The 25,886-nt window shown below is 46.6% G+C and overlaps 1 protein-coding gene across 4 annotated transcripts in view; it reads left to right on the plus strand.

The window, feature by feature from the left end:
* KCNK10 (potassium two pore domain channel subfamily K member 10) overlaps window positions 1-25,886 on the plus strand; it is a 126,440-nt gene that overhangs the window by 32,770 nt on the left and 67,784 nt on the right. The window contains exon 1 of one of the 4 annotated variants that reach the window (XM_028100998.2): window positions 21,544-21,568. The exons of 2 other annotated variants lie outside the window; for them this stretch is intronic. The gene's annotated coding sequence lies outside the window, so the exon portion shown is untranslated. Of the gene's footprint in view, window positions 1-21,543; window positions 21,569-22,300; window positions 22,402-25,886 lie in introns of those variants that run through there. One more of the 4 variants, XM_088025016.1, reaches the window with a different exon arrangement.

Below are 25,886 nucleotides of genomic sequence, written 5' to 3' on the forward strand. Positions count from 1 at the left end.
TCTTTCTTTCTTTCTTTCTTTTCTTTCTTTCTTCTTTCTTGTTTCTTTCTTTCTTTTTTAAAAGATTTTATTTATTTATTTGAAAGAGAGAATGAGAGAGAGAGAGCATGAGAAGGGGGAGGGCCAGAGGGAGAAGCAGACTCCCTGCTGAGCAGGGAGCCCGATGTGGGACTTGATCCTGGGACTCCAGGATCATGACCTGAGCTGAGGGCAGTTGCTTAACCAACTGAGCCACCCAGGCGTCCCTCCTCTCCATTTTCAACATCCTGCTGGACATCCCACAGTCTCAGAATGTGCAGGGACGTTGTGTCCAATCATCAGAGATCCCAGAAGCCCACCAGGGTCGGAGCAGTACATGGACAATTACATACAGTAGCATCAGAATCCAGTATTAGGGCCAGTAAGCAGAATTCCACCAATGTCTTAAGTCATGTCCCTGTGTGCTGTAGCCCAGGTGCACGGACTGCACAAGGTTGGGAGGGGGAAGATGCCCTCCAGACCCAGGGAAGTAACTGACAGCCGGGTGGCTTAAGTGCTGAGGTTCAAGAATTTCTTACTTCACTCTAATCAGACCCCCACAGAACAGAAGTGCTGTTATAGCTAAGATTCCAGAAATCAGTAATGGGTATTTTAGTAAAGCCCCTGATACCAAGATCAGCTTGCTGTAGGGGTGAGCTCATGGTCTATAGCTGGGAGCTGATGAATAATTTTAATTATGTGGCTAATATCTGTGGGGGATGTTCTGCTTTCAATGGATTCCTTTTAGATTTTGATCGCGTATATATCTTAAGGAAATTTAAAATGTTTGGTTCATTATTTAGAATCACTATGTTATTTTGCTTAGAGGTATTGAATAGACAAGAAGAATTTTACATATTCTAAGAAAGGGTCCAAGCTTTCAAACACCACAGGTAGCTATTCAAATGTGGGAATGGAGTCCCAGGATCAAGTCCCACATCGGGCTCCCTGCTCAGTTGACCACCTAAACCTTTCTGATTTCTTCTCATGAGGGTAAATGAACAAAGTAGATTTTTATTAATTCGGAGGAAATATCTCCTCTACATTGTGAGAAAGTCATCCTTCTAATGATGCATGTAACACCACCACTGTCACCCTTGTCATCATGTCTTTGTCAATAGTTTAACATTTATTAAGCTCCTAACTGCTCTTTGCCTACAAAGAGGCTTGTTCCCCATCTTTTATGTATTTTCTAATATAAGAACAAACAGATGAAGAAGCACATATGAGAAATACATTGAAAAGAATTAGACTGTTCTGTTAGAATATTAATGAAAGTGCAGTGAGAAATTTACGACCTATTTGAGGCTGCTAACAGTGATTGTATTTCGATGTTTTCTAAAGGTAGAAGGCAACATCATTAAGACAGCAAGAGGGGAAGGTCAGGACAGTATCCTTGAAGTTGCATGTTAAATTTAGGTGGAGACAGAGAAAGCTGGTACTTTTTCAGGTCAGGAATTGATCCTAATGGCAACGATGCTGCTGGAATTGGTGCTCTGAAGACCAATCAGAATCTCTTTGGGCCTTTGCCAAGTAGCCCTATGAGGCCACTTGTAAGTTTGGATTGATTGAGACATGAGCCTAATGGGCATAAACACAGTCACTGGATCAGCCGATGGATCAGTTAGGATGATTTCTACTGCAGGTGACAGAAAACCTGGCTCAAATGGGATCCAGCCCAAAAGGGGATTATTGGTTCTCGTAACTGAACAGTCCAGGCAGGGCTCAGTCTGGAGCTCCGATGATGCATCCAGGATTAGATGTATTTCTTCATTTCTTCATTCGCCTATCTGGCATTGCTCTGTCCCTAGGCACGTTCCCACCTGGTGGTTCTAGGATGGCTGCCAGCGGCTCCAGGGCTTTATCCTTACAGATTCACATCCTTCAGGACACAGAAAGCTGCTTTCTCCAAGGCTCAGATGGAAGTCTTGCGGTTAAATTCTCTTGGCTTGCTAGGGTCGGCGACTCATCCTCTAGCCAATCAGAGTGGGATTTGGGGATCCGATGTGTGGATCGGCTTAGCCCGGGTCACGTGCTTCACTCCCGAAGCCTAGGAGCGAAGGCCATTGAAGCCCCACACGAGGGCTGAGATTGGGCGGGAGGGGTGTCTCTATAAACAGTCAGGCTGTTGCCCCGACAGGTGGTGGTGAGAGAATGGGTGGGGCAGGGAGAGAGGGGGCATGAGAATGGAAGCAGGGATACTATATGGGAGGTTACTGAGGTACAGGCAAGGAATCGCGGTGGTTTGGACAAGGGGGGGGCAGCGCACATGGGGATGCTGGAAGCATTTTTTTTTTTAAATACTGTGTAATTGGTTTATTAAATGGGCCGGACTTTATTGGGAATGCAAACAGAATATGGCTTTATTTCCCTTCAACTGTGACATTCACATTTGTTCTGGTAGGCCAACCCTGGATCATCTCCCAGAAATACCCTACAGCTTTTCCAGGCATTTTTCAAGTAAAATAAAACAAAAATAGAAATAATTATTTTCAAGTATTCTAAAGTCCAGTTTAATATAAACCCAAATACCAACCTCTGGTCTACTTCAGAGTTCTCCTTTCCCCGTAGGTCAGGCCCGGCCTGAGACACCACAGACCAGAAGTGGAAAAGGTGGGGGGGGGGGCTTGTTTGTTCTCTTTCTCTCCAGGTCCAAACACCTTCCCTGCCTGCTTTGCAGCTTCAGGCTCCTCCAGAGTCAGGTGGCAGGGAGAGGGATGAAGAGAAGGCCAAAATGTTCCACTTAGCTGTTGTCCTTCCTGGTCCTCTCTAGCCTTACAGGTATTCAGGAGCTTTTGTGAGTTCTTGGCAATCCCCTGCAAAGATCTCTAAACTTTCCCCCTGCATGAGTGGTGCCCTCCCTGGCTGGTCCCTTGTGATGTCCCTTCAGGCTCTGCTTGAGCTCACCGTGGGCCTTTTTTGCTCAAGTAGACTGACTTCTTGGGGGAAGGCCTTTTTATGAAGGCTCTAAGCTAGCTATCCCCTTGCCCCACCTCTGTGTCCATTTGGCCCATGAAAAATCATTATGCATCTCGGTCCTGCCAAGCTTGGGAGGAGCAGGCCACTCCACTGCTGTCCTTTGTGTTCAAACAGCCATTATAGGCCAAACTGTGGGAACCTGTGTCTGATTTTCCCAGGGCTCTGCTCATTGCACACTTCCAGGGGGCACCATCTGCATGTACTCTGGAATTATGTACTTAATGGAGCAGATCTGAGTTCTCATAAATCTCTCACACTCTTTTCCAGAACAGTGCAAGGCAGATCTATGGAGTTTGCAGCTCAGCAAGCACGCAGCTGGCGGGCCAAGATGCTGCATTCCTCTTCTGCCAACCACTCTGATCTCTCTGAGCAGTTTCATTGCTGCTTTTTTGCCACTGTGGTCCCGATGTTGTGTTTTTTGTTTTTGTTTTTGTTTTTCTAAGAAACGCCTTTTCTCCAGTGAATTCTCTTACATGGGCTGGAAGCAGCAGGTGGTGTCTGAGCCAGTCTGACCTTAGCTTAGCAATTTCTGCATAAATAAATGCTCAGTTTTCAGCTCTGGGGTCTCAGTGTAAATCCCGAGATAAAGGAAAAGCCCCACTTCATGTGACCTTATGGCAGAGAAACCCTTTCTTCAAAGAAAAGCTCACAGGAAAGTCCAATGTAAAAAGCAAACAGACCTGGTGTCACATGATGGATGAGGTGGGCAGTAAGGGCAGATGCTCAAGGCTGGCTCCTGGGTATAGTTCAAGAATCATTGTGCCTGGGAAAGCCAGCTGTGGTGTCCCTGCCAAGGAGAGTTTCCCACTTTTTACAGTTCTGCAGCGTTTGGCTTGTTCATGACTTTTTGGTGAAAATGACAGTCCATGCAAGTCATGTGGGAATGAAAATAATCTCGGCGCTGCCCATTTCTGCTGCAGATGACCACCCGTCCAGCCGAGGAAATGGGCTCCTTTTCAGCGCACAGTTCCTTCTGGGCTCCTGACACTGACCTAGAAGCTTTTGCACAAACTTGCTTGGTGGGTGCCTTTTTTCCGTGAATGAAAAGATCTGCCTCTGGCTCTGAAAATAGCACCTGGACAACCTGCAGAAAATTTTTTTGTCATTTTCTTGTGGCTCTGTAGTGTAGGGCTTTGTTCCTTGCAGGAAAATCAGTGAGAATTTTTATTAAGGTTTTTTCTCTGTAAAGGTTTTCTTCTTTGCACACAGTGCTTTGCGGGTCAGTCCTACTGCCTCTGTTTTTCCGGCTATTGTGTGAATTGCTTAGTTTCCCTGGGCCTTGGTTTCTCCGTCTGTAAAATTGGGGCAAGCGTGGAACCTCCACCCTGGCCTGTTGTGAGTCTTAATGCGAGCCTATGTGAAAGGTGCAGAGCGCCTGGCACCGAGCAAGCAGCCAGCACCCGTCACGGATTGTGCGGGCTTCCGGTTGCTGCTGTAACAAATTACCATGAACCAGATGGAGCTTAAAACAGTCAAAGTTATTACCGTAGGGTTCTGTAGGTCAGACTTCAGAATTGGCTTTGTGGGGCTAAAATCAAGGTGTCAGCAAGGCTGTGTTCCTTCTGGAGGTTTTAGGGGAGAGTCCTCTCCTGGCCCTTTCCAGCTTCTGGAGGCTGCCCACGTTCCGTGGCTCACGGCTGCAGCACCCTGACCTTTGCTTCCATCCTCGCATTCTTTTCTCTGCCTCTGTTCCCCCTGCCTCCCTCCTATAAGGATCCCTGTGTTTACACAGGGCCCATTCAGATAATCTAGAGTAATCTCTCCATGTCAACAGCCTTCACATAATCACATCTGCCAAATCCCTTTGTTACATAAGATAATATTTTCACAGGTTCCAGGGATGAGGGCATGGACAATCTTTAGGGAACCATCATTCTGTCTACCATACCGATTTCTTTCAAAAACTATCCTTTAAGGGGCGCCTGGGTGGCTCAGTCATTTACGCGTTGGACTCTTGGTTTCAGCTCAGGTCATGGTCTCAGGGTCATGAGATCAGCCCCGCGGGGGCTCCACACTCAGCACAGGAGTCTGCTTCAGACTCTCTCACCCATGTTCTCTCTCTCTCTATCAAATAAATAATAAATAAATCTTAAACAAAATAAAAATTGTCTTTTAAGTATCCACAGTGTGCCAGACCCTTTGCTTTGCTCTGGGCATAAAAAATGAATAAAATACAAGGCTTATACTAAAATAGATAAATGATACTGATGATAATAGTGATAATTATGGCAGTCGACATTTACCATTTACTATACACGAGGTATTATGCTAGGCACTTTAGGTGAATAATCTTGCCGAAGCGCCATTTTGAAGCTAAGATCACTGAAGCTTAGCAAGCTTAAGTACTTTCTCTAAAAGTCACATAGCTAGTGACATGAGCCCACGTCTGTCTGATTCTCAGCTCCTACAATTAATTACTGGATTCTCTGCCGATCCTGGAAGGGTGGATGGGTAGACCTGTGGCTCTCTTCCTAATAAAGGTTGACAGGTAGCTCCAGTTCAGCACCAGTGGGCAGAGCTCCCAGGGGAGGCTAATTCTACGTCTCTCTCTCCCATCCTGATCATGGTCCAAAGCTGCAAGTTCATGGCCCTGACCATCGGGCAGATGTTGGTTGTCTTCAGGAGAATCTAATAGCATGTGTTCATCATCTCACTGAACTGTTCCTTCCCAAGACCGTTTATCGTTGTGCTGATGGGGTCCTGCTTTAAGCCGAGGCAGTGTATGAACAGCAGAGCCCAGCAAAGTTCCTCTTTAAGGATTAATATAGAAACCACCTAGTGATTTTAAAGGACAAAAAGAAGGTACATTCAAGTGAAACTGAGGGAAACATTTGAATATTAAAGGCCACATTCTTCTTCTTTTTTCTAGGCAAATTATTTTTTTTAATTTTATTTTATTATGTTAATCACCATACATTACATCATTCGTTTTTGATGTAGTGTTCCATGATTCATTGTTTTTGTATAACACGCAGGGCTCCATGCAGTAAGGAGCTCCTCCTTAATGCCCATCACCAGGCTAAACCATCCCCCTACCCCCCTCCCCTCTAGAACCCTCAGTTTGTTTCTCGGAGTCCACAGTATCTCATGGTTCGTCTCCCCCTCTGATTTCCCCCCCCTTCATTTTTCCCTTCCTTCTCCTAATGTCCTCCATGGTATTCCTTATGCTCCACAAATAAGGGAAACCATATGATAATTGACTTTCTCTGCTTGACTTGTTTCACTTAGCGTAATCTCCTCCAGTCCCATCCATGTCGATGTGAAAGTTGGGTATTCATCCTTTCTGATGGCTGAGTAATATTCCATAAGGCCACATTATTCTTGATCTTTGCCAGAATTTCCTTCCAGGGAAATGCAACTTTTACATGAAGGGCCAGGTAGGGGGAAGGTTGGCCCTCAGGCTATGTGGCGTTATAATGAGACTAACCCACCTGCTGGGTGCTGGGATGACCAGCAGCAGCTCACCTGGGCCATGTAGCACGGGGAGAGGAGGGAAAAGTTTCCAGAGGTGCCACCCAGAGTCTAGGATGGGCTGAAGTGTGCAAGGAAGTGCAGATACCTCCTCTGCTCTGAGCAGAGGTAGTACAGCTGTGAACGTTTCCTGGCGTCTTTCCTGCTGGAGGGGCAGGCTGTTTGGTGCAGGGTTTGCATTTCTACCTTTTTGTTTCCTCCTGGGACAACTTCTCTTTCTCTACTCCCTTGCCTACATCCCTGAGCTTAGGAGACATTACATTGTAGACACGTTCACAGATGTGTCTGGTAGACTGGTTGGTTAGCAGAAAAATGTTTGTTAAATTATGGCAGATATAGTAAGAGCATCCACACATTCTGACTTTTTCAAACAGTCTTGATTTTAAGTAATTATTTTTCAATAATGACAACTGATTAAATCAATCCAATGTGGAATTAAATTTTTGACTATTTGTAAGACTACATCTATAAAATCCACAAATCAGAACAATTCAATGGTGTGCTGTGGCTGTGTTTCCAACCTCCCTTCCTGTCTTTCTTGCCTTCTTTCTCTCTCCCCTCCTTTTTTCTTCCCCTCCCCCCCTCTTTCTTTCACTACCTATAGACAGACATTGGGACAGACATTGGGCTCAGAACTTGTGATACGAAGATGAATAATTACTGGTTCCAGACTGCCAGGGATTTATGTCCAGTAAAGGGATTCTTTCATTTTAGCCAACGGGTATTTATTGAGCCTCTATGATGTAACAGACACCAATCTAAGTGCTGAGATGAAGCAAGGAACAAAATGCACTAGATCAGATACTCTAGATGTTTAGATTCCAGTGGGGATGACACATAGTAAATAAGCAAATAAGTACAGAAGACAATTTCAGCTGGTGATACAGTTTCAGCTGTGAAGGAAACAGTGAGGCGGTGGGCTGCTGAGTGACAGCTGGGGGATTAGCCTTTCTGCCGGGAGTCCTCTCTGAGGAGGTGATGTGGAGCAGAGCCCTGAGCATTGACAAGAAGCTTCCCTGCAAGGATCTGGGCAAGAATGTTCCAGCCAGAGGGGACAGCAAATGCAAAGTCCCAGAGGTGGGAAGTAACTCGGAAAAACTGGAAGACTGGGTGTGGCTGCTGGAGGGTGTTGATGGGGAACTGAGGTTGAGGGGGCAGGTAGGCAGTGGCCAAAACGTGGAGAACTAAGAGAAGGAGTTTGGATGCTCTTTGGGGTGTGATGGGAATCCTCTGGAGGCCTTTAAGCAAGGGAGTGGTGGAGTTGACTTTGGTTTTTAGAAAGAAGTCACGCTGGCTGCTGTGTGGTGAATGGGCTGGCTGGGTAGGACACGGTTGTGCAGCTTGGATGCTTGGACGGCGGCGGGGGGGAGGTTGTGGGGGCGAGGGTGGGGAGAAGTGGTGGAAATCAGGATCCACTCGGAAGAGTTGGACGGATTGGCTGCTGGATTGAGGGATGTGGCCAGGGCAGAGCAGAACCACTATCGACTCTGGACTTTTTGGCTCAACTTCTGGGCGTATGAAAGGCAGTGCCTCTCACTGAGATGGGGAAGTCTGGGGAACAGCTTCAGGGTATGTGTGAAAACAAGATTTTTCTTTAAATTATGTTTGTGTTAAATTTGAGAGGCTAATTGGACATCTAAGTGGAGAAATTGGGTAGACAGTGAAATCTACAAGTTCTGGGAAAAGGTCAGGGCAGGGGATGAAAATGTAGAAATCATCAGTCAGATGAACAAGGAGTGAAGCAAAATGTGGGAGGTGTACATTTGGCTTTAGAAGGACATCATTTTTGCTTTAGAAAATGTGGCGATCTAAATTATGTCAATGTTGGGGAAGGAAGGAAGCAATATTCACTGAGCGTTGACTGTGTGCCAAGCACCGTGCTAGCTGCTTCGCATATAGTATATTTCACAGGGCATAAGGCTCGAGAAGCATCCCCAGTGCACTGCATAGGATTACCCATCCTGGAACCAGATCACTAGATGCAAATCCCAGCCCTGCCTCTTACTGGATGTGTGTTCTTGGGCAAGTTAATTTAGTCCTGTGCTTTGTTTGCTCATCTGTAAAATGGGGTAATACTAGTACCCAGTTCATAGAGTTATTTTGATGTTTGGATGAGTTAATATGGGTAAAGTACCTGGAGTAGTGCTTGGTACATAATAAGCACTCAATAAATGATAGTGATTTTAATGTTACTATTATATTTACTCTGTGTGGTGCACTTCAACAGATGGAAGAATAAGATATGCTATAATAGTATGGTTTTAGAATCTTGTTTTGACTTGTTTATTAGTCAATATATACAATGCTTAGGTTCTGTTCCTGGTTTTTGCCATGATTCCATTTTATGAGTAATTCCTCTACTGTAATATATATTAAAATCTGTTTCTGTTCCTATTGCTATATAACAAACCAGGCCAACTTACTGGCATAAAGCAAGCATTTTGTTATAGATTCCGTGGTTTAGGAAATCAGGCAGGATGCATTAGTGATGGCTTATCTCTGCTCCATGATGTCTGGATGTCTGGGGGCCCTCACCTGGGAACACTTGAAGGCTATGAATATTGATGGCTAGTGGGGAGCAGGAGGGGTTGGGATCAACTGGAGTCATCCTCATGTGATGGCAGTTATTGCTGACTGTCAGCTGAGATCTTAGTTTGGCTGTTGGCCAGAGCACCCACACAGGACCATGCCACGTGGCCTCTCCGTATGGCCTAGTTTGGGCTTCCTCATAGCATGGCAGCTGGGTTCTTTTTTTTTTTTTTTAATATTTTATTTATTTATTTGAGAGAGAGAATGAGATAGAGAGAGTACATGAGAGGGGGGAGGGTCCGAGGGAGAAGCAGACTCCCTGCTCAGCAGGGAGCCTGATGCGGGACTCGATCCCGGGACTCCAGGATCATGACCTGAGCCGAAGGCAGTTGCTTAACCGACTGAGCCACCCAGGAACCCGGCAGCTGGGTTCTAAGAGTGAGTGTCCCAAGAGAACCAGGAAGAAGCAGTGTGGTCTTTTATGGAAGCTTTGGAGGTCACACAATACCACTTTTGCCTTAGTCAGAAGCCTGTCCAGATTCAAGGAGAGGGAGCATGTAGATTCCATCTTATGGGAAGAATATCAAGAGTCTCATGGTGAGGAGAGCATGCAGGACTGGAGATGTTGTGGCCAGTTTTGGAAAAAATACAGCCTGTCTTGAGGCTTAGCCAGGAGGTCAATTATAAGGCCAATTGGCTTAAAGGATCCAGTGTACTTCTAAATTTTGGACGTGCTCTGAAGTGAGGGTCTCTTTTATTTATTAAAGGACTTGACTGCTCTTGGTCTTTGTTGTATTGGGATTTCAGAACTGGTAAGCTCTCATTCATTTAAGAAACCCTGATGGAATACTGACTCTGTAGGACCCTGAGCTAATTGCTGTGGGGGAAAATCGAGATGCTACAAAGAACCTACAAGCCAAAAGGTGAAGATGAATACATTTGGCTTTCAGCTAGCTAGTCTCTGGAGAGGAAGAAAACCGGTGACAATCCCTAATGATAGTTACAATAAAACTAGTCAAAACAGGACCCGAAATGAATTTGGTGCAAATGTTTTCAGTTAGCATTGTATTCAACGTTCAGTAACACATTTCCCATCCTATAGACCTTATCTAATGACTTAATTATTATCACAACTAGTGATCATTAAATACTCACTACAGCCATTCAAACAATGAGCACCTTAAGGGTATGATACCATTTAATTGGCAGTGTGATCCCCTGAGGCAGATTACTGTTTCCATTTTATAGATAAGAGAGAGTAGTAGAGTAGTAGTTTAAGTGACACAAGCTGGTGTTGGTGCCTAGATCTGCTCCCACAGTTCATGCTGAAGGTAACAGGGCAAGTTAGTACAAAGCTTGGACTAGAACCCGAGTTCTGGATATTCCCTTTGGTGTTCTTTCTTCCAGATTCATGGTTTCCATCCCTGTTCCACGAATCTTCTGCATCCCAAGGAGGTCTTGGAATGAGTGTAGAGATTGAGAAGGAGGCAAAGCTCATCAGCTTGCTTTGAGATGATATTATAGTGTATTATTCTATCCTACACTATATTATATATAATGCAATGTGGTACGTAATAACAGCAATATGTATTTCATATTTAATATGTTACGTCTGTACTGCAGAATCCAATATCCAATATCCAAGAGTAGTGTTCAGACTTTTAGAACAAAATCCTCCCTTCAAATGAAATTTTACATCTGTGTCTGTATCTGTATAATTTTCACTTGAAGTTTGAATTTTATTCAGTCCAGTTGAATTTCCACCCAAAATTCAAACTTTCAGAACAAAACTCTTTCATCTGAAGGAAGTTCAGTTTGATTCAGATCTTATGTCTGTTAGGTTTACCTGACCGACTCCTTCCTTCAAATGGAGTTTTACCTCCATAGCTATAATTTCCACTTAAAGTTTGAATTTTATTCTGTTCAATTGACTTTCTACTTGAAATTCAAACTTTTAGAACAAAACCTTTCCTTGAAATGGAAGGGTTTTGTTTGAAAAGTTTGAACACCTCTGGTCTATTCCACATCCCTCTCGGTTATTTGTAGGTTACAGATTTGGCCCATGAGCGGTACCACGGTCATTAACCTAATTTCAGGCTCAAGATCTGAGTCGCTAGCTAAAGTCTTTTCTGCTGACAAGATCTACATTACCATCTGCTGTAGAATATAAGCACAAATCCATAAAACTAAAAGTCATAGAAGAGGAAGAGAGGGTTTATTCCATTTTTAAGAATTTTGGTTTCATTGAGATCTTATGGGTTATCCTGACTGATTTATTTAGTATGTAAATATGTCCCAGAGAGTGATCATACCATGATCTTTGTTTTCAGTTTACTTTTTCATATCAAGTTTTTTTGATGGAAATTGATTAAAAAAATAACCTTGAAGTATGATAACCATCCTCTTTAGCAGACTGCAGAGTTTGATAGATGTATCCAGTAATTGTTCACTTGTGATGAAAGGAAATTTGAATTTTCTGGCACAAGAACATTTTTTTTAGCTCATGTCCAAATTGTAGAGTGGTCATAAACTTGACAGAGCTGAAGCAGGCCTTAAGAGGTAGGGCCGCTATGTACAGTTGTGCAGGTTGTGTATTGTACAATTGTGAATGGATCCCTTGGAGGTTGTGCAATGTGGCAGTCCTGTCAGGAGGTCATGGATTCAGTCTCTGTTGATTCGTAAGCACGGGAGGGCTTGACGGCAGGCTTCAAGGCAATAAGAATAAGAAGATATTATGTGGTGTCATTTCCAAAGGCGTGCCTTTCTGTACCTTCAGGGCTTTCAGATGAGGGTATTTCTGGTGAGTGCCTAGCAATGAAAAAGGAGTTGGTTTGAGACAAGGTGCAGCTGGACTTAAATGGAAGATCCTGGGGAAAGATGCAGTTCACCTTCATGTCGATGACTAAAGGGTGGCTGATTTGTTTTGGGGTATACCCGAAAAGCAGGTGTCTCCCATGCTTCAGCTTTTGCTCTCTGCTCCCACTGGGTGAAATCCAGTCCTGAACACCAAAGATTGCGATGTGGGATTATGGCAGGATTTATTAGTACCCAATGGAGAAATTCAGGTTAAATTTTCGAATGAATACAGGATCGCGGTTTGAGCTGCTCTTTCAGAGAATTTCTTGTAACAGAACATGAAGGCAGTGGAGAGTCTTGATGGGTTTTAGAGTTAGATGGACACTGGGCCTGTATCCTGGGATTACCACTTGCCTTGGATAAGTTGCTTATGTCCTCTAGCTGAGGGTGTTAGATGACTAGTTGATATTTAGGACCCCCTTTAGGTAAAGAAAAATTATATTATTGATTTTTGGTATAATTTGTAATTATTACACAATAAACCTCTTCCTTGGCTTTATGTATTCATTCAAAGTATTTATCAAATGCCTACCATGTGCCAGGTGCTGGGCTAGGCACTGGGTGTATAAAAGTGAACCAAATGAGCAAGGTCTCTACCCTTGGCGTTGATAGTCTTGTGGTGCAGGTGCCGAGGAAGATGGCTAATCAACAGTAAACTAGCAAATAATATTACTACCTGCAAAGGTAGAGACAAAAGGAGAGGGGCTGCTTAGGGTGGTCAGGAAAGACCTCCGTGAGGTGGTAACATTTAAACGGAGCCCCAAAGGATGGGTGGGAGTCAGCCATGGGGAGAATGGGGGGAAGAAGACCCTGTGTAAAGTGAAGGAAGGCTGGGATGCAGGGCGTGGGGGTGGGGTCGAGGGTGGAGGGACAAAACTGGAGAAGTGGGCCGGGGTCTGTTGTCAAGCCTTGGGGGCCAGAGTAGGGGGCTTGCATTTTATCCTAGATGCAATGGTGGGAGCTCTGAAAGGTTTGAGGAAGGGAGGTGATAGGATTTATGTTTGAAAATGTTTTCTGACTTCTGGGCAGAGAATGGCTGGGGGTGGGGTGAGCGTGGACGTGGCAGGACCTGTGAGGCTCTATGGCTAGAGTCGCACAGAGAGGCCGTGGCCTGGGCGGATGGTGGGGATATGGGGAAGGAGGGTCAGGGCTCCTTCTAGGTCTATTTGGAAGTAGAAATGACAGAATTCTGGGAGGGAGGGAGGAACAGGGAGGCTGAAGTGAGGTTGCCTCTGAGAGTCTGGCCGCTTGGCTTGAGCAAACTGGGTGGATGTTAATACCATCCTGGGAGAGGAGCCTTCTTTTTTGGCCGGTTGGCGATCAAGCACAATTTGGACATACTAAGTGTGAGACGCAATTGAGGTCTGCCAGTGAAATCGAACCATTGGTATTTGCGTGTATGAAGCAGGCAGTTAGACCTGTGTTTTCAGGAGTAGAAATTTATTCTTGGAAGAAACAGTCTTCCCTCCCCCGACAGTCCAGGACAGTTTTCCTGGGGGCCCTGTCCTTCCAAATGTTTCTCTCTCTTTTCTGATCCCAGGCTCCCACCAGTGCCCATTGAGATGCCGCTATTTGGGTGAGGGGCTTCTCCAGCTACTGCACCAAGGCCCGGAACCTTGGCCTTGAGCATTGCAAAGCCCACGCTCTCTCGGCATACACACAGAGGAAGGATGGTCACTTGGGTAGTGGCTACATGGCCCTCTGTGTAGTCCACGAGGATGACTTTGAGACTGTCGTCATTAAATACTTGGTTCTTGTTCCGGTTGTAAGTGGCCCAGACGTTATGGCGATGGCCATGGTGACCCAGATATCAGTATCCCTGTAACCCAAGTAGCCAGCAGAGCTCCCTCGTTCTCTGCAGCAGGGGACTCTGGCCAACTGCAGTGCTGGCATGGCTTATCACCTGGGATGCAGCATGCCTGTACCTCCTGTGACTTTTGCACACTGATCCGTGAGTGGCCTCCTGCTGGCCTCTGGCTGCCGCTTCCCTGGGCATAAAGATCTGGGAGTCATCAGCAAGTGGGTGGTATTTAAAACCTTGGCCCTGAAATAGATTAGTCCTGGAGAGAATGCAGAGAAGAAAGGGTGCAGGGATGAGCCCCACAAAAGTCCAATATTTACAAATTTTTAGGAAGAGGAATCTGGAGAATGGATTTGAAAAGACCTAACCAGGGAGCCTGGGGGGTTCAGTTGGTGAAGCATCTGACTCTTGATTTCAGCTCAGGTCATGATCTCAGGATCGTGAGATAGAGCCCTGTGTCGGGCTCTGCATTGAGCATGGAGCCTGCTTGAGATTCTCTCTCTTTCCCTCTCCCTCTGCCCCTCCCCTGCTTGCACGGGTGTGCTTTCTCTGTCTCTCAAAAACAAAAACAAAAACAAAAACAAACACAAACACAAACAAGCAAACAAACCCACAAGACATAACCAGAGAGAATGGAGGAAAATCTTGGGAATGTGGTGTCAAGAAGCCAGTGGGAGCGTTTTAAGGAGCAAGGCCTGGGGTGCCTGGGTGGCTCAGTCAGTTAAGCATCTGCCTTTGGCTCAGGTCATGATCTTGGGGTCCTGGGATCGAGCTCCACATCGGGCTACCTGCTCAGCAGGAAGCCTGCTTCTCCCTCTCCTTCTGCCCCTCCCCTGCTCGCATGGGTGTGCTTTCTCTCTCTGTCTCTCAAAAACAAAAACAAACACAAACAAGCAAACAAACCCACAAGACCTAACCAGAGAGAATGGAGGAAAATCTTGGGAATGTGGTGTCAAGAAGCCAATGGGAGCGTTTTAAGAAGGAGCAAGGCCTGGGGTGCCTGGGTGGCTCAGTTGGTTAAGCATCTGCCTTTGGCTCACGTCATGATCTCGGGGTCCTGGGATCAAGCCCCACATCGGGCTCCCTGCTCAGCAGGGAGCATGCTTCTCACGCTCCTCCCTGCTTGTGCTCTCTCTCCCTATCTCTCTCTCTCAAACAAATACATAAATAAAATCTTAAAAAAAAAAAGGAGCAAAGCCTTCTATGTGGGGTGCTGTGGGAGGCCAAGTCGGATGCAGCCATGTTGGTGGGCACAGGATCTGGCAAGGTGGAGGCAGTGGGGGCCCTGGGAAGAGCAGCCGTGATAGGGTGCCAGAGGTTCAAGCCTGGTTGTTTTTATATTTATGATTGGTATCACCCAGTGTCGTACTTACCTACATTTTTGGCTGGTTGTGTTGGGTGGTTGATGTTTGTGTTCTTCCTGTCCCCCTGCCATGGGATTGCCAGATAAAATGCAGGACACCCAGTTAAATGCAAATTTCAGAAAAATAATTTTTAAGTATAAGTATGTCCCAAATATTGCATGGGCTATACTTATCTTAATTTTAAAAAATCTGAAATACAAATTTAACTGCCTGTCCTGCATTCTTTTTTTTTTTTTTTTGCTGAATCTTGCAGTGCACATTGAGTTGTATACTTTAAAATGGTTAAAATGGTGAATTTTATGTGATGTGAATTTTAGCACACTCACAAATCTAGCAACCCTATCCTAGCTAGACGGTCATGTAGAAGCTACCCTATGGTCTGCTTCTGGGTTGAGTCACCAGGACAAGTAAGAAATGACAACTTTGATGGATCCTTTTTTTCTGGTGATAGCTAATGCTTAAGTTCCCTTAGAGCACCTCAGAGACTACTGAGCATATAGTAGGCACTCATCGAATGATAGAGGCCGCATTATGTGCCATGGGGAACATTAGCCGACAGTGATCCGTGAACGGAAAGACACTACCCTGCTACCTGTGAACCGCTTAGAGAATGTCAGGAAATGGACCTCACGCGGAAGTTTCCAGTGAATTAAATGGTATGGCACTTTTGGCTGTGCTTGAAGAACAAAGTGCTAACTCCACGACGTACCTAATCTAGCCCCGTGACTATGGAGCAAATGGCTTTGCTGGTTTCAGCACCTCCCAGTTATAGCAGCTGAAATGCAACTGGCATCTGAGGGGCCATTAAAAATCTTTAAATGGCAGGGAACTCTTGGAAATGCCCTCAAATTCCAAGATAGCCGGGTTGTGTCATTTGCTATTTTAATTGGTTGTAACAATTTCTGGGCCCTTTTCCCTCCTCCTTTCTATGAAGAGGAGGAATCATAACCACAAGACTGTATTTCAAATGACCTCTTCAGAGGCAACTTCAAAGCAATTAAGTACAGGTTGAATCCAAAGCGTATGACGCATTAAACATCAGCTAGGATTTTCAAGAGGATTATATTCCTTGCTTAAAAGCCGAGAACCCAAAAGTTGGGTTTAGCTGTCTATGGAAAAAAATTTTTTTTCCTCTTGTGGTTTTTCCCCTGAGCTTTGCTGTTTACAGGGACTGTTGCGTCCCTCATTAACATTGTTTACATGGCAAGCTGAACGCTTTCATTTTACGCTATTTTATTTATTTATTTATTTATTTATTTATTAAAAAGATTTTATTTATTTATTTAACAGAGAGAGGCACAGCGAGAGAGGGAACACAAGCAGGGGGAGTAGGAGAGGGAAAAGCAGGCTTCTCCACAGAGGAGGGAGCCCGATGTGGGGCTCGATCCCAGGACCCTGGGATCACGACCTGAGCGAAGGCAGACGCTTAACGACTGAGCCACCCAGGCGCCCCCGCTATTTTATTGAGCCCTATGATGTGCCAATATTCGCTAATTGGTTGTAGGTTTTTGGTTATAGGTTTCTGAGTCAGGACCTATGATTCTTGTAACTGGGCAGTTTCTTGAATGGAAATATGTTTTTGATGACGGCTTAATTGCTGCTAACCCATCACATAGAAAGGTGTCCTGGGTAACAGCTGTGGGTCTGAGGATCTATCAGAAGTAACATGGAAGAGGAAGTGAACTTTTGAGAACAATGCCAGAGCACACTTCTTTCTATACTCCCTTGCTTTATGAGCTGTTTCTTGGGGAGCAGGTTAAGGACCAGCGTAGCAGCTTGGCAGATTTCCTCACAATCCAGGCAGGGATCTATTTGCTCTCTGAGATTTCAGATCCCTTTTCTAGATCCTTGAGTGCTAGGCCTTTTCTGAATTACATGGGAGTGAAGGTGAAGGTTGCATCCAACTTTTTGCCTGGTGAGCTCCTGGACAGCAGGGTCCTGCTCCATCACCTTTGTGCTCGCTGGTGCCTGACTCGTGATAGACACTTGACCAACATTTGTTGAATCCATTCCATGAATATTAATTGAGCTCTTATTATATGCTGTGCACTGGAATGGGGACTTTGGGAGATTTAGAGGCAAAGGGCCCAGAGTAGGGGGCATCTGGAGGAATTTACTCTCTAGCAGGAGGGATTACTAGTGAGAAAGGACTGCAGATATTTAGGGGGTGGAGTGAGGTGTTGGTTTGGCTAGAAGGACCAGCCTACATTCAGCAGCTCATGGTTGGTTGGAAAGTTCCCCTGGAGGCTGGTTCTGCCCTAGGATTCCCCTGGCAGCAATGACTCTTGGCTTCATCAGATCCCATTTGGTACCCCACACCTAGGAGTGCTGGTTTATTGAAGATTCCCTTCCCTATCTTTTTAGATCTGCTTCCCCAATTTTTCAGGAAGTCTGTTGATTCCTTGAAGACTTCACTAATTAGGGCTATTAATAGTACTTGCAAACACTTCTCAGTCTTCAGAGAAACGGACAGATATGTTTGCTACGTCACTGTCTGCCCACCCTCATGAGGAACAATGTGGGTATTCTGTTCTCTTTTGGGTTTCTCCCTTCCTCCCTCCTGCACTCACTCCCAGCCTCGGATGGCTGCATTTGCAGCGAATCGCTGAAATGTTGCTGATGGCAGCAGCACTGATACTGCATCAGAAGAGCCACTTTAAGGGGGAAATTATCCAGAGGGTAATGCTGAAAGGCAAAGCCATTTTGTGGGGTGTTTTGTAGAAACCGTTTTCTGCCTTTGATGGATCTCATTCATTTTTGCGACTTAGTAGGCACAGTGAAGGAAGAGCCATCTAAAATTTTTTTTTATCCAAGTTTTTTTTTTTTTTTTTAATAGGAGGTTTTAGTGACTATGAAGCAAGCCAGGAGCACCGGGCGGCTACACTGGAGGGGCAGGTGGCTGAGGCTGCTTGCAAAGCACAGTGTACTGGGGCATGGAGACTCCATCTCAGTGACCCTGGGACAAGGCACAATGAGGGTACAGCTCATTCTACATAAACAGTTTGTTCTTAAAGATTATAAATATAAACTACAGCCCATTTTAGTCGTACACACAGCTTGCCGTTCCCATGCTTTCCCCCACAAATCCTTCCATAAAGTAGAAGCTATCTTGCAGACGGATCGCCATGTACAATTTCAGGTGTGTGTACAGTCAAATACACCTTAATATCTCCATGACGTCTGTCAGGGCAGCTGGCTGTGTGGAACCGAGCTGAAGAAGGAAACTGTAGGTTTAGAGAGGCAGCAATCCCCAAGGCTGTTCGATTTCCCAGCAGCATCTAGCAGCCTGGATATGGTCTCTGAGCAGAGAGAAGGGGGTGTCTCCAGGTGTCTCCAGGAAAGGCCAGAAAGAGAGGGGGTAGAGTCTGTGAGCTGGAGAGTAAAGGGTTGAACTTGGAATCTAAGCTGGGCGGGGAGGGAAGAAAACACAGTGGGGGCACAAAAGAGTGAGAAGTGGGGGCAGGATGTGTTGTGGGGCTACTTCCTGGGAGAGAGCCAGGGGGATAGGAAGCTCCAGTCTGAAGTGGATTTCTTTACCGGCATATTTCTGAGGCAGGGACATTTCTTGTGATGATGGGGTTTGGGATGTGGCCATAGCAGGAGGCAGTTGTACTGGAAATCATTAGTGCCCCACCAGCTCTTCCAGAACGCTCTTCCTGGCCCTGTGCACCCCTCCTCCAGAGTCTGTGTCCTTCTCTCCTTGTAGCTTGTCCCTACAAAGAGTCCTTTTTCAGAAGAATTTCCTTGCTCTACTGTCATCTCTTACCAGGATGCTCCTGGGCATTTATGTCCCTCCGGGGATGTCTGTAGCCAGTGACTGACTAGGGGAGAGAAGGAGAGCCTAGCTCCCTGGCCCCGAGGTGGGACAAACTTGGGGAAGTCATCTATACTGCGGAGCTCCCATGGGCTCAGGGGACAGGGCTTCAGCTGGAATCTACTTTTATTTGGTTTCCTGCCCTTCCCCTCCCTGCTTCCCCACTCCCTTATGAGCTTGTCCTGGAAGCACTTTCTAAATAAAATGCTTGCAAACCAGTCTTCATCTTGGGATCTGCTTCTGGGGAACCCGACCTGAGTCACTGGTTGAAGTGGATTGGAGATGATGATAATCAAGGAAATGGGAATTTTGGGTATTGGATGGATTGTCCTTGTAACAGCTGAAATAACTCAGGAGGCAAGCAGGACCTGGACGGAAACTTCAGGGCATCAAGGAGAGAAGTGGCTCTACCACAGACAGCCATGGGAAGAGGAGGAAGTGGAGAAGCCAGAGGGTTTGGGTCTCAGAGGAACAGGGATTGGGACGCAAGAGGGTGGAGTGTTATTTTTCTGGGACAGGGTGGCTCTGACATTGTGGGTGAGGGAGATTGAACAGCCTCTACCTGAATGCCACACTCAGAGGACAGTGTCATCAGGGGAAGCTCAGGTGTCACTGAAGAAGGTGGAGGAAAGCTCCCTGAAGATGCTGAGAAAGTTGGGGAGGTCTTCAGTGTGGTGGACCTGAGGTGTCTTTGGAAAGGTTTGGGATGAAGAGGGCAGGTTGGGTCAGAGCAGAGGAAGCAGAGAGTTGAAGAGGGATTAAAGTTACATTGAGGGGAATCAAAGCTACAGGGAAGCCTACATCCACTGGTGTCCCTGGCCTTGCGCTTCTCAAAAGAATTTGTCCCTTGAGCTTCCTGGTGGATGGTGGTTTGGCAGCCTGGACACTGAGTGTGGAGTTTGCTGCTACCCCAGGCACAGAGTTGTCGTGTATTTGTTGAATAAATGAACAAAGGGCACACGGAGTTTCTAAATGCCCCTCCCTTTTCATCACTGTAAAACATTAGTGTCCTGATCACCTCTGTATTTTATGCTCTGATAACTATGGAATTTATCAAAGTACCTCTAGCTGCTTCTGTCACCATCATTGGGTGGGATGCAGTGAACAGATTTCCTCAGGTTGGAGAATGAGGCATTTCACTGACTTATGGGCTTAAGTCATAGGATTTTTCTGCCGAATGGATTAACATGACCTTTTCCGTTTTGCTTTCTACTGTGAATCTGTAAAAAGAATTGGTTCGATTGGTACAACCACTTGTGATCTATGTGCTTGAGATAACTGATACCCACGGGAGTTGGCTGGGGTCAGAGGGCAGCATGTGGAGGGTGGGGCAAGGGGGCTGGGGAAGGCAGATGGGCCCTAAGCACATGGGACATTGGAGGCCATGTAAACAGCTGTGGGAATAATTGTGGGGCTTTAAGCAGGAGGAGGATTAGAATTTTAGAAGGATCCCCTGGCTCTAACCTGCTTGGGAAAGGTCCCCTTCATGGAGCCCAGTGAGGAGAGGTAACTGCTTTTGAGAAAACACCTGGGAAAGGCAAACCTCTGTCTGGAAGGCATGAGTCCTGACAACGGGATTTAAAAACACTTGGCCCCAGGGTAAAGGAGGTATCTGGGGAACTACAGCTGCTTATGTCATTTTTAATCGAAAGGTAGGGGGAAAAATTTTTTTTTTTAAGAGCTCTAGTTAATTTCAATTATGGAGGAAAAAACCTAGAGCAAGAGACAAAATATGTTATTCAGGAAGCATTTTGGAACTAGACAACAGAACCCCAGCTGTGGCTGTGTGCCTTCAGGCCTTGATGATAGAGTCACAACAGAGGGGTCCCTCTCACCAGCTTGGTGGGGTGTGGGGCCTGTTGGGAAAACCACAAGGTAGGGAGCCCCAGATCTTGGAAGAGGAGCAGGGCAGTGGGAAATGCCAGGGCTGTTCTGACCAGCTCAGCATGGACAAGGAGGAGCCCTGGTTCTGGGCTCCTTCTTGTCTTCCCTAGGAATTGAACAAATCATGAAGAACTCTCCTTAGACTATTTTACTCTCTGAGAACTTTAACACCTCGACTCTGGAAGTCTTTCTGTGGGAAGAAAATACTACAGTACTGGGGCAGCTCACACTACCAGATTCAATGAATTCTGCAGTCAGATTTTCTGTTGGGCAAGTGTGTGAAATGGGTATCATAAATGCTGGTAGATCTGTGGATGGATGCGTGAATGAATTCAGGAATGGAGCAGATTATAAGTGGGAGCAATTCAGTTGTAGGCAGTGTGCTAAGCTCCATACTGAGACATAGAGAGAGCATAGAGGAAGGACATCTGATTATACTGGGGGGTGGGCAGTCAGGGAGGACTTCCTGGAGGTGGTGACACATGAAGTGGGTTTTGAAGTAGGAGCTGTTGTGGGCCAGATAAAGAGTGGGGAGAATAAAGGTATCTGGGAAGCAAGAAGGCTCAGAGGGTGGCATCAGCAGGTGGCTCAGCATGCAAGGGTCAGGGTGCTGCTGGGTTTGGCGGGGTCAAAGGTTGTGTGTGTGGGGCATGGCAGCAGGTGAGGCTGGGGAGACAGGCAGGCACCAGGTCCTGGAAGGAGCCTGCCCTTTACTGACGCACTGTGGTGCCTTCAGAGGGGCTCAAGTGTGAGGCGGCTGTGTTCAGAGTCACACCTGGGAGAGCGCCACCTGGCTGTGGTGTGGAGGATGGATTCAAAGAGGTAGGACTGGAGGCTCGCGAAGTGATTCCGGTGAGAGAAGACAAGGTCTGCCCTAAAGAGAGAGGTGGGGACAGATGTGAGTCAGGGTGGCAGCATGTTCTCAGCTCCTTCCTCCTCCCCATTCAGCCTGTTTTCCTCTTGTCTTGGCTCTCTGTCTCTAAAGGGTCCCAGACATTTCCTGATGCCTTGGTCTCTTCTGTCTGGACGCAAAGCCTGGCGTTTTAAGACGGCTAGGGGAGAGAAATCCCTGAACCCAAAGGGAGAGCCTTTTCTGTGGTGGCCTTTTGGGGACATGCATGGCTTGCTCACTCAGTGTGTGTAGACCGTCCCTGTGTTCTTACCAGGACAAGCTCGATCACCTTTAAGGTACAGCCACCAGATGGAAGCGGGAAGAACAAGGTCTAGCTGTGGGCGTAGGTGGAATCAGAGGGAGCTCGCACATTCTCTCTGCTCTTCTTAGAGGAGGGTCATGGTAAAACCAGCTGCTGTGAGGTTCCTCAGCATTCCTTCCTTCTTCCCGACACCCACCCTCTGCACTTGCCTCAAGTCCACGTACACCCGGGGAAGCTTTCTGGGGATTCCAGACTCTGCGTTCACCTGGAGCTCTCTGGAAGCTCTGAGCTGCCGGTGCAGGTGGCCCTGGACCCGTTCCAGGCCTGGGAGGGCTGTGGGGAAGGCAGGAGTTCTCTGCTTCTCACCAGTGTGTTGCAATCAGTTGTACTTTGCCTGGGTCAATGGGCAGAGTCAAGTAGCTATGTGACAGTGGCACCTCTGAGGTGAGCTGCCTTTCAGGTTTCCTAGAAACCCTGAGTCCTGTGGATGTCATTTGTTTCAAGTGGCGCGGAGGAGTGGAGGCACTTGGGGCTAGGTGTCTGAAGATGGGTCCAAGGATGCCTCTGCCCCGGGCCTTCGTGCCTCACCTGTCCAGAGGGATAGATAATGATAAGTGCTCTCCACACCAGGTTTCGTGACGATGCACTAGGTTTGTGCATGTGTAGGATCCTTGTCGACCCTCCCACAGACTCTGAAGGCAGGGGTGGGTCCTATTCATTTCCGTATCCCCGGCACCAAGCACGGTGCCCGGCTGACTCCAGTGTTTGTTGACCGAGTGCAAGAACGGGCAGGAAGTACAGGGCACGGGAAAGCCTGAAAAATTCAAAACTACCTCGAACCTCTTCAACCATGAAGAAGCAGATTTCCGCACGTGCTCCCATATCTACCTGTGTTTAGGTAGAAGTGGAATGGGCGAATGCTTGTGAGGAAACATTTTAAAATGAAAATTAACCGAAGGGATATTGCCCTTCCCGCCTTTTCCTTCTCATCAATTCTTGGCAGTGCGTTTAGTGCCAGATACTTTTCTGTGGGAGTTGTGAGGAATGATAGGTCATTACTTTCTATGCCCCATCCATTACTGATACATTTCAGAAAAAGGGCCCTTTCCACCAGGGGAATTTCTTTGTTTCCTATTCTTCTGTGCTTATGCTCGAGAAGAGAATTGACTTTGGAGTCAGATTATTCTCGTTTTAATCCTGGCTCCCCTACTTTCTGCCCCTTTGACCTCAGTTTAGCCATGTAATCTCTCTGGGTCTCAGTTTCTTTATCTGTGAAGCGGGGATATGCGGTGGCCATAACCACGCATGTGCCTTGCAGCCCTCCAACGGAGTCCTTACTATCTACTTTCTGCAGATAAGGAAACAGAGAAACTAAGGGGTCAGCCAGACACTGATGGCTTTGGAACTGAAACTCCAGTCTTTGCTCCTGGTGCTTTGGAAACTTGGGATTGGTGGATTCTATTCAGACTCTGCTCCCAGGGACAGTCTCTTAGCAAACTAGCATCAGGAACTGGTCTGAGAAAGACCTTTGTCAGGCCCAATTCTGCTCAGCCTCAGGAATGCTAGAAGCCCCGGAAACATCCATAATGCAAGTCAGTGAAGGAGACCCAGCTCCAGCTGACCTCTGAACTCAAGGCCATCATTGGGCTTCCTCCTAGTGTCTGTCACCTGACGCTGTGGGAGGATGTTCCCTAAGTAGGTTATCAAACCCCCAAAGTTGGGAGGGACTCTGACTTATCCCCACCATAGCACAGCGCCTCCTGCTCACTTGGCCACTACATAAATGCTTGTTACTGAGGGTGGTGGTGATTCTGATGGGCCTTTGTTTATAGTCTGAAGGAGTTAACAACAACAACAACAACAACAGAAAACAAACATTTGCTCTATGCCCGGCACTGTGCCAAGAAATGGAGATCCAACAATCAAAAGACAAGCTTTCAGACTCCCAGGGATTTCTAGGCTCGTGGGGAGACGGGCATGCTGAGTCTGCCTGGAGAGTCCAGGACAGCTTCACAGAGGAGGCAGATTTGAGCTGAAACTGAGGAGGGTGAGAGTTTCCCAGGCAGGTGAAGGTGGGGAGGGGGCTGCTGGCCAAAGGAACATCCATGAATTGTGGAGGCATGAACAGAGCATTGCTGTGTTGGAGCACCTGCTGCTGAGTGCTGCTGGAGCGTCAAGCTCTTTCCCATTGAGCACCCCTCATCCACATGGTATGTGTGGTTTGGATGTGCCAAGGTCTCTTCCTTTTCTCCTCCATTCATGTAATCAGCATATTGTGTGCCAGGACACTGGGGTACAGAGGTGAGAGCGTAGACTCGGGGCCTGCCCTCCTGGAGCTCTAAGTCAAATGACAAGTAAACAGGCTCTATTAAGAGCACAGCACAGTGAATGTGGGCCAAGAGAGACCTTGATCTAGTGGGGGTGTATGAGTTTCCTATTGCTGCTGTAACAAATTGTCACAATCTTGGAAGCTTAACAGAATGCATATTTGTTATCTTGTGGTCCTGGAGGTCAGAAGTTCAAAATCTATCTCAATGGGCCAAAATTAAGGTATGGGCAGGGCTGGATCCTTCTGGAGCCTCTAGGGGAGAGTCTGTTCCTTGTCCTTTCAGCTTCTAGAAGCTGATGCCATCCCTTGATTTGTGACCTCTGCTTCTCTCTTTGTGTGTCTTTCTCTGATGTTCCTGCCTTCCTCTTTTAAGGACATTGGTGATTATGTTGGACCCACCCTGGTAATCTAGGATAATTCTCTATCTCTAGATCCGTGACTTAATCACATTTGCAAAGTGCCTTTGGTGATGTAAGGTAACGTAGGCATAGGGCCCAGGGATTAGGACGTGAACATCTTTGGGGGCCATGGTTCCGCCAACCACAGAGGGAGCCAGGGGAAAAGAGGGGGAGGTGCTCCCAGAAGTGGTATTTAACCCCGGGCTTGTCAAAGGTGGGTGAGAGTGGAGGCAGAGAGGTCACTTAGGAGGCTGCTGGATTGGTCCAGGCAAGCCTTGATGATGGCCCCTGGGAGGGGCCCTTGAGGTTGGTGGCCCTGGGAAGGGTGAGAGGCACTGGGGACTGAGATACAGCAGGGAGGGTGAAGGAGTGGGAAGTGTAGGGGCAAGGTTGAAAGAAAGCTGTCCTAGACAAGACGAACCTCAGTATCAACAAGGGCCGGTAGGAACCTGAGAGTTGTGTTTTGGGGAAAGGATTAGCAAGAACATGATGCCCAGGGTGCTGATTCTGATTCTTAAATCTTTCAGTGAGAGATTCCAGATGGTTTTGCGTTTAGTGAGTCGGGAGGAAATCTAACATTTAATGATTTTATTTGCTAGAATCATGTCCAATAAATGGATGACGTTCCGCTTGGTTTTCAAAGAGAAAAGCTGATCTAGAGGCTCCAGGAGGAAAGGCAGATGTTTACAGACCTGGATTCCTTGAGGCGGCCACCCTTCTGTCCGCATGTCGTCAGCATCATTGGTGCTCTGAACAGGGACGGAGTGACCTTCCCGTGCTTCTGTTTGTCTTGAGTTTCCCAAGGCAGGGAGTGTGCAGTCCAGTCTCTTGAGTGGGCTTGTTTGCTCCACTTAGGTAATTAGCTAATACCATCTCCTAAAACCTTATTTACACAGCAGCCAGGCTGCACTATGACAGAGGCCATAATAAACATTAGTGTACTAAAGACAGAGCAAAATCAAATGCGTTGCTGTTCCTTGCTGCACAAGACAGCGTTCTGAAGTGCATGAGAGCATCCCGTGTGGAACACGACTCTGCTCTTCCTGCCATTCTAGAAAAGCCTCCAGCTTCACATATTTATTTCCAAGGTAATGAAATTGGCCTTCTAGAGACCAGGGACCTTTGAGAATCCAATATGTTCTCAAAACGAAGGGGGAATTTCTTTTTCAATGGCTTCTTACTGGAGGAAAATAGAAGAAAAATTCTGTCACTAAGGTAATCGCATTTTCTACCTAGAAATGTGCTTAAAATCTATTTTATTATTCTTATGTTTTTCCAGGAAACCAAGT

This window comes from Eumetopias jubatus, unplaced genomic scaffold, assembly GCF_037043125.1.
Source record: "Eumetopias jubatus isolate StellerSeaLion01/CBP00866 unplaced genomic scaffold, mEumJub1_p1.0 scaffold_7, whole genome shotgun sequence".
NCBI lineage: Eukaryota > Metazoa > Chordata > Mammalia > Carnivora > Otariidae > Eumetopias > Eumetopias jubatus.